The sequence below is a fragment of the Anguilla anguilla genome, chromosome 2 (assembly GCF_013347855.1).
Source record: "Anguilla anguilla isolate fAngAng1 chromosome 2, fAngAng1.pri, whole genome shotgun sequence".
In the NCBI taxonomy this organism is placed as follows: domain Eukaryota; kingdom Metazoa; phylum Chordata; class Actinopteri; order Anguilliformes; family Anguillidae; genus Anguilla; species Anguilla anguilla.
In genome coordinates this window covers 8,009,827-8,018,400 of record NC_049202.1, presented here as the reverse complement: position 1 = coordinate 8,018,400, position 8,574 = coordinate 8,009,827, and positions in this window count along the sequence as shown.

The window sequence follows — 8,574 nt, the reverse complement described above, 5'->3', positions numbered from 1 at the left end:
TTTATTAATCACTATAAAAACAACTCAATACAAAAAAATACAATATTTCATGACTGTTACATAATTTCTGATCTTTTACTTTCCCCATGCTTTACATAGAACTTGGATTGCACTATCCTGAAATACCTAAACCTTTGCTTTGACTACTGACAGCTTTTAAAGCAAACCTGGTGAATGTTGTTCATTCGCCAGGTTTCAGAAACAATTATTTGATGATAAAAGTATTTTGGGTGGGTAACATAGTTGATTGAACATTCTCAGGGATCTGCATGAATATTTTCATATTTTAAGTTGTTTAGCACTTTTATAAGTTTAACACAAAACTTGGCACACATCTCTGGTAGGTCCAAACACAGCAGTATTAACCTCACCGTCCACTCTCATTCTTGGTTTCCATTAGACCCTGAGTGCACTTCTTGCTCAGTATTTATGCTCATATTAAATTGCCTCGCTAAACACACAGTGCATAATTAATCATTGCCAATCACACTCGCCAGAACGAAGTGCGGTTCTAAGCTGAAACGGGCCCAAACCTGCTTCTACAAGCTTGAACTCTCCAAGCTAAATCAGGCTGTTAGGCCTACTCTGATACTGCACCATGAAGCAGAGATGCCTCGGAGTCAGATTTTTTAAAAATAACTTTGAATGAATATTTATATTTTTCAAATGTGTAAACAGGGTAATAAAAGCATTTCCTTTTGATGTAAAGCATGTTGTTAAGAAACATGAAAGCTAAAAGTTTCCATATTTCTTATGTAACCAACATGGTCTCCAAGTGACCAATAACCAAATCCTTCTGTAGTGGACAAAGAAGGGGAAAAGTAAATGAACTGAAAATCTCAGCTGAATAAAACAGATTTAATATTATAAATATAGCAACAAAATCTTTGGTTTTTGAATCCACATGGTCTTTAAGGAAGGAAGGCTGGATGAAACTTAATACTCAGATTATCCACATTTCATCTGGCCAATGAGAGCTCAGGCCACATAAACTTCACTTAACTCTGAAGTCTAATGAGCAAATATCCCTCACATCCAGCCACAGACTATGTCCAAACCCGGATTTCCATTTAGTTAAATTTGATGGATTCAAATTCTGTGATTAGTATTCTGCTGCAAATCTGCCAGCATGCTGCATCACACAGAGGGGGGGGGGGGCTCCCTTGGTGAGAACCCCCCCCCCCCAAAAAAAAAAAAAAACCTTGATGTCATAAGGTAACAGGGAGAACGTAAATGCAATTTAATTATTTATCATGTATTGTTATCATCATTATGATACTCCATTTGCCTGAACACTGTGTGCCAGGAACGTATATTATTAAGTGCCCCTCTTATAAAAAGACAGCTAAGCTGGATTGGTAACCTAGGTAACTTCTGCAAAGCCCCATGGGAATGCAGAATTAATGCATAAAGATTCATTCTAACTCTGTCAAACTTTTAGCAGTTTTTTTTCTTTTGCTTGTCTTTCCTCTCCACAGTATAACAGCCATTAGGATGATGCCTACCCTCCACTGCGTGGACAACTTTATTATTTTTTTTTTTTTGTCAAAACCATGAATAATTTTCCAAAATAATGTTATTATATTTAAACAATGGGAGCAGAGCCGCTTCTCCAGTTTTAAACGTAGGCGATCGTCCTTCTGCTTACATTCTCTTTTCTAACTCCAGAGCTGAGGAATGTTCTCCGCCTGTATGGTCTGAAAACAGGCGATAACGCAGAAGTTGCAGGCAATCGGGGTAAATTAGTTTCATCTTGTTGGAACAGATTGACTTCCTCCTGCTCACATCTTCAGCGCCCGGCGCCGGGAGGAGAGCGGAAGATTCCTTCCTGCATCGCGAACACATTTCGCCGCGTTTTAAATCCATTACTTCATGTTTTCCCTGTTAACTGGGCGCCGCGTCTTATTTTAGGAGCCAGATGTAGAATTGTCGTTTGCAGAGCTGTCTCAATTCATTAAAAAAAAAAACTAAACAAAAAAAACCTTCCCTCATAACAAGAGAACAAGAAAGCATGGTCCAATGGAAGCTTACTTTGGATACCCCACATTTAGTTTTATGTTGAAACCTTTTAGAGAATGAACAGATCCCACTACCCATTACTGGTCCTAATACAGAACGTATGTAATTACAATGTAATTACGCAGGAACTAGCAGGTACACTTTAACTGCCAGGTTATTGGCTAAATTGTACTGACAATGGTAATACCTGTTTTTAAGCCTGCTGCCTTTACTGTAACTGTTACTGTAACTCTACAGTTTCCCATTGTAGTCGCAACAGTGTCCCCAATCACGACTGTAAGTGCAAGCAAGGCTATTGGTTCAGCCTTGAACATGCAAAGTTCAACATTTAGATGCATGAATTGTGCATTACACTGTTGTTCACTGCACATACTTAAAGTTGCGTTGTACTTGCATAGGTACAGTATGAGGGTTACTTACTAATTGAGGCATCCTATGAATCTGTGGGAAACTAGAAGCAAATGACAAAGCAGGTTTTTATGTACTGTTTTTAAAAAATGGAGTTGTAATGCTCACAAATGTGTTCCCTGCGAATAACTCATTTAATAAAAACAATGAATGTAAAAAAATGGTCTCATGGGTTGTTTAAAAACTTCCCACAAAAATCTTCAACCTTAATGGCCTATACCCACACCGTTGTTTCAAGCGAAAGAGAAAATGAGCTTCTAAAATATTAGCGTACTTAATACATCATTGAAACAGAAAAGCAGACTTCATGTTAAAAAAAAAACACTTAAATGCTTTGGAGAATCTACAACAAAAAGAAATATATCCGCCATTAGCAACGCACTGCAAATATCCGATGGTATTTTAGTGCGTGCGATAAAATGTTATTGCAGTTGGCTGATTTTACTGGCCACAGCTGGCGTTCTGGAGAATTAAGAGTAGAAAAGAAACCATTAAACCACACCGCGAACCTCCGTGATTTAGCATGTCCAAATGCATGGCAACGCTGAGACGCAAGGCCAAGATTGAAGCTGCTCAGCCTGGCACAAAATGTCCGCTCGTAAGACTGGTTATGACAAAGGAGACGCGGTTAAGGCTGTCATTATGAATAATTCATCAAACGTCCTTATGATACCCAGATGCCGAGGTGATAATTAGTTAATTAGAATGAATGCGATGCATTAAAGATCGTTTAAACTGCGAATTTGGAAGCAACCTTTAATGTGCTTCAAATGCGTTTAAATGATAATACCGTTTTTGCTTATTATATCAGCAGCAATTCAGAGAAAGCATCACAAGGCAGGTGTGGGCAATTCTGTTCCTGGGGGGCAAGTGCGTAATGCAGATTTTTGTTTCCGCCAGGTACGCAGGTCTAATTAACTAATTAGGCGATTATGCAAACACTCTTTTAACTGTGCATTAGACTGCAATGAAACATTTCACATAGAGACAACAGTCTTGGGCTTACATTCAACAAGCCAGTCGAAAAAGTAATAAATAAATAATTAAGCTGTTCCGGCTTGGTTTTAAGTTGGTCCAGCTGGTTTTAAGCTGGTTTGGAGATAGCCGGGATGGCAACAAGATGGTTGAGATAGCAACCATGCTGGCAAGGCCATGTCCAGCTGGAGGGACAGCTTGGTACGGCGAGCAGACCGTCAGCAAATTCCAGATGGCATCCTGCTAAATTCCATCTTAGGCTGGTAGTATGGAGGTTCCACCGGGGATGGCACACAAAGGAATGGAATTTCTGTGATTCGCCACTTAAAATAGAAAGGAACTAAAGTTTTCACATATATCGGTGCTGCTCAACTCCAGGTGTAGTGCATGGATGGAGCAAAACGAGTTGGTGTAGTGCGTGGTTGGAGCTAATACCTGCAGACACTGTAGCCTGCAGGACCTGGAGTCGAGCAGCTCTGATATACCAAAAAAGGTAAGGTCGGCACTTCTTCCAGGAAAATACAATTATAATAATGTATAAAAGAAGGTGCCTGGCCAGAGGAAAGTAAAATTCAAAATAAGACCTGGTCAGCTATTTAATTTACAGCTTCAGTTTCCCAGGGATTTAATCCCATCGCATTACATGAAGTGCTGTTTTGAGGAAAGAAACTGAAAAAAAAGGTGTTGAGAACACCTCTGTTTACAAACAGTCTGAATCGGGTTTATTCTCGAGTCAAGAACAGCCACTCTGCTTTATCTAACAGTTTAAATGAACATCCAGAGCAGGCTACAGAGCTGGATAGAAGCTGTGAAGTTTTTTTTTTTACAGTTACAAGCAGGCAGTGGAAAACCTGGTTCCCTTCGCCTCTTTGGCATCCAGCAGTGTCTTGACACAATTAAAACCACATGAGATTAGTCAGCCAGTGCTGTAATTGTATGAAAGCCCACTTAATTAGAAATGCTGAAGTTACCAGAATTAGTTACTTAAATTAGAATTAGTTAAGACGTTTTTAATTGGCACTTTAATTGGATGTGTCTGGGCGAGGAGACGGGACGCAATTCCGCTCGCGAGAACACGAAAATGCGGACTACTTCTGTCCCGTGGCCAACCTGGTCTATCGACAGAGGCACAAAATGGAGGACTACGGCACCGTTGCCTTTCAAAACCAATCAGGCCTCAGCAACAGATGCCGTCCGGGGTCACGGCTGTCATCTGGAAATGAGAGCCATGAAAAAGGAACGTCGCTGCTTTGCCCTTTGTCCTAAACTCTGCCTGGCGAATCGAATCCTTTCCTTCTGTTCCCATATCCCGGAGAGGGCTCTCGTTTATTCAACAGACGCAGATTCGTTAGCGCATTCGATAATCAGAAACAGTGCACGGCACAATTGAGACTCTTCAAACCTGTGTCTGATTCAAAAACGCTTTTTCTTCCAAGGACTTGTGTTATCGAACGTGTTCCGTCCCCCTTTGATTGTATAGTCCCCGCCTCATGGCACTGAATATGCATTCTGTGCACATGCTACTTTCATGAAGAAACTGCAGCAGTAACATGGGTTCAAACAATGATTTGTACAGAAAAAGCGCCACCCAGCCACATCAGTGTCCCCTGTGAAAAGACAGAGAAACCAGAATAAATGGGGACGTGTTTGTGTGTGTGTGGGGGGTGGGGCGGGGGGGGGGGGGGGGGGTGATTTGAAATTGTGTGGGGGGAGAGGGTACAAAAAGGCAATATCCTTGTTCAAATCACTTTATTTGTCCACATCTTTACAGATATTGCAGTTTTACGTCATTCACGAATCTTCCAAAATCGCTATGGATCACACCACTCTTCTCGAGAGGAGAGAGCACCTCACAGGCTAGATGCATGAGCCTCGCCTACTTTCCAAAGATGGCTGACAGCAGAAGTCACAAAATAAGTCTTAGTTATCATCAGTAGAAGAAAGCACTGTCAGATTTATGGCCATTTCCCTGCATATCCTCTTTAGAAATTCTCCATCTGTCATTGACACTGATACATATTTACTCAGAATCTTCAGCCCCATGAATTTTTCAAATTCCCATTTTTTTTAACGTTTGTTTAAACAGTTAGTTGAACTGACAGCTCAATTCTGCCGTGCACAGTCAAACCGGGGAACCAAAGTTCTTTGGGGATTGCGCAGCCAAACAGATGTCGGGGGTGGGGGGGGAGGGGGGGGGGGGGGGGGTAACCAGATGTTCAGAGCTCATTGTGTGGGCCAGGACCTTTGTTTAACATCAACTGAGCTTATACATGACATTAATGCAAAAGAACAAAAGTGGAGAACTATCTTAAATTCAAGGGCAAAGTGTGGGGTGTGGGGTGGTGTGGGGGAAAGGCTCTTAATCTCGTCGTGCTTTCACTCTGGCCAGGCTGCACAGGTCCTTGGGGGGGGGGGGTCGGGGTGTTAATACAGGACATTTTGGGCCTCAGCACATTGAGTTATCTGCTAACGGCTCCATGCCCCGCCGCCACCCCCATTATCTCTCATTTACAGCTGGCCCAAAGACAGCCTCTCCTTCTCCCCGATCCTCCCCTCTCTTCCCTCTCTTTCTCTGCTGACTCCCCCCCCCCCACTATACGCTTTGCTGCTCTTACATAACCCAGCTCCAGATATACAGCACAGCAGGGCATCATCACCACCATCATCATTGCCACTCTGCTTACAAACCATGACAGTGCCACTCTATCACCACCACCACCACTGCCACTCCACTTACACACCATGGCAGTGCCACTCTATCACCATCCCCACCACTACCACACTGCTTACACACCATGGCAGTACCACTCTATCACCATCCCCACCACTACCACACTGCTTACACACCATGGCAGTGCCACTCTGTCACCACCACCACCACTGCCGCTTCGCATACACACCATGGCAGTGCCACTGTATCACCATCCCCACCACTGCCACTCTGTTTACACACCATGGCAGTGGTGCTGAGCACCTGTCACTCAAAAACATCACAGGAAAGCAAACCTGCTGAGAGTACCAGCGGGAGCTTGTTTTTTCCATTTGGTTTTCAATTCACTTCTTATCACAACAGAATTGAAAAAGCCCGACTTACTGTGTGGCCAACAAAGAAGAAAGACACCGCAGTACATGGCAATCGGGTAAATTTGTGGAATAAATAACCAAAAAGAAAACCGTAAATAATTCCACAGCAGTGTATATTTCTCCTTGTCCACCTTAGCTAATATGTGGTGGGCGTTCTGGCACAAAATGGCTGACGTGCATCACTCAGGTGGGTGCTACACATTGGTGGTGGGTGAGATGAGTTCCCACTCATTACTGTAAAGCACTTTGAGAATTTGGGAAAGCGCTATATAAATGCAATGATTCAATAATTCATATATCCGAGAAAGGCTATAGTTGTGTCTTTTTAAAATGCACCTTACCAAAAATATGAACTTTCAAAATATGATATTTCACAGCCTTTTCACTGCACTTTCCCTCCATCTGAAAGTGGAAAACTTTATATATTTGCCCAAATATTTTCAAACGATACAACATCTTGATCATTTATTTTCTTTTCATATAGTTTCAAGATTATCCCTTATTCGTTGAACATTCTCAGGGATGCACAAGAATGCTTTCAAACTTTCCCGGCAACTTAATTGGCAAGCTCATAATTGAAATAATTCTTTGACCTTGGGTCTGGGGCTAAGGCCCCGCAGAATCACTGGCCATCCCTTGGAGACACGGGCGGTTTCCTCCTCACTGTGGTCTCATTAATATTACCGCCTGATCAGAGAAAACAGGCACGCATGGGGCTCCATTGGATTATGGGATTACCGGATGTTCTTCCCTCCGATTGGCCGGCTCCCCCACGGAGAGACCTCAGGGAACCGTTCCAATGATATTTGCACTTCCAGCCCCCGTACTGGCGCATGAAACAAATTAACCTGCTTACTATTCAGGAAAAAAAAATGCATTAGTGTTGGCAGAGCTGTGTTATTATTCTTCGAGTGTAAAATTATACAGTAATGAGTGGTAGCACTCCCCCCCCCGCACCTCCCCCCCGTCCTGCCCCCCCCCCTCCCCCCCACCCCCAGCCGGCCAGTCGGCCAGCCGACACGCTGACATTTAATGACTTTGACAATTTGCTTGTTCCATTTGGGTACCAGGGAAAGTAACACAGGGAGCTTACTTTTATTTGGGCATGGGTCACCATGGCGACAGTGCAACCCCCCCTATCCTCCCCGCCCCTCACACACACATAGGTTTGTCGCTGTGCCTCTCTCTCTCTCTTTCTCTCGCTCTCACACACACAGGTTTCTCTCTCTCACTCACTCTCTCTCTCTCACACACACACACACATGCACACAGGTGTGTCTCTCTCTCTTTCACTTTCTCTCTCACATATACACACACACACACACACAGGTCTGTAATAGGTTTGTCCTGATATAAGAAAAAGGTCATCCAAAATTCTAGCAATACTGCCAAAATAAAGTAGGTAATTCAACGTACAACCGTCATTCCCATACCAGAAGGACACATAAAATATATTAAATTAAAATATATTAATCACATGTAATTACATTTTGTTAAAAAAGCTACATTAAAAAAAAAAAAAATTATATTAAGAAACTGATTTTTTTTTCATTGACTTGTTTCTTCCCCAGAATCCTCCCCATCCTCAGGAGTGCAAAAATGGCGGACCCACACATAAGCAGAATTAAGCCTGGGCACAATGCACAGATTATTTTACTAACCCTGGCTTTAAAGGGTTCACAGAAACAGGAGGAGGCACAAGCTGCTGATTTAAACGGGACAGGTACAATAAAGACGGCCCTGCTGTGAATGCCACTTGTGTGCCGGAGCGTTCACAGCGATGAGATCCTGTGAAGGAACACTGGACAGCCAGAGCACGTCTCTCTCTCACCCGACTCACCCCCTTTGTCACTCTGCGTAGCGCCTAAGAGTCACGCTTTCGTCTAAACGGGCTCCGCGAACACCCGAAAATACGAAAAAAAAAAATATTCATTTTTCAGGAATTTCGCCAGAGTGCAGAGGCCTATTCCCACCCGCCCGAAACAACCCACGATTCACTAAACCTGACATTATCCCAGTGTCAGAGATTCAGGCCCTCGACGCCTCAACCAAGCCGTGCAGAAGCTTCTCGAGTGTGTGTTTTTTTTT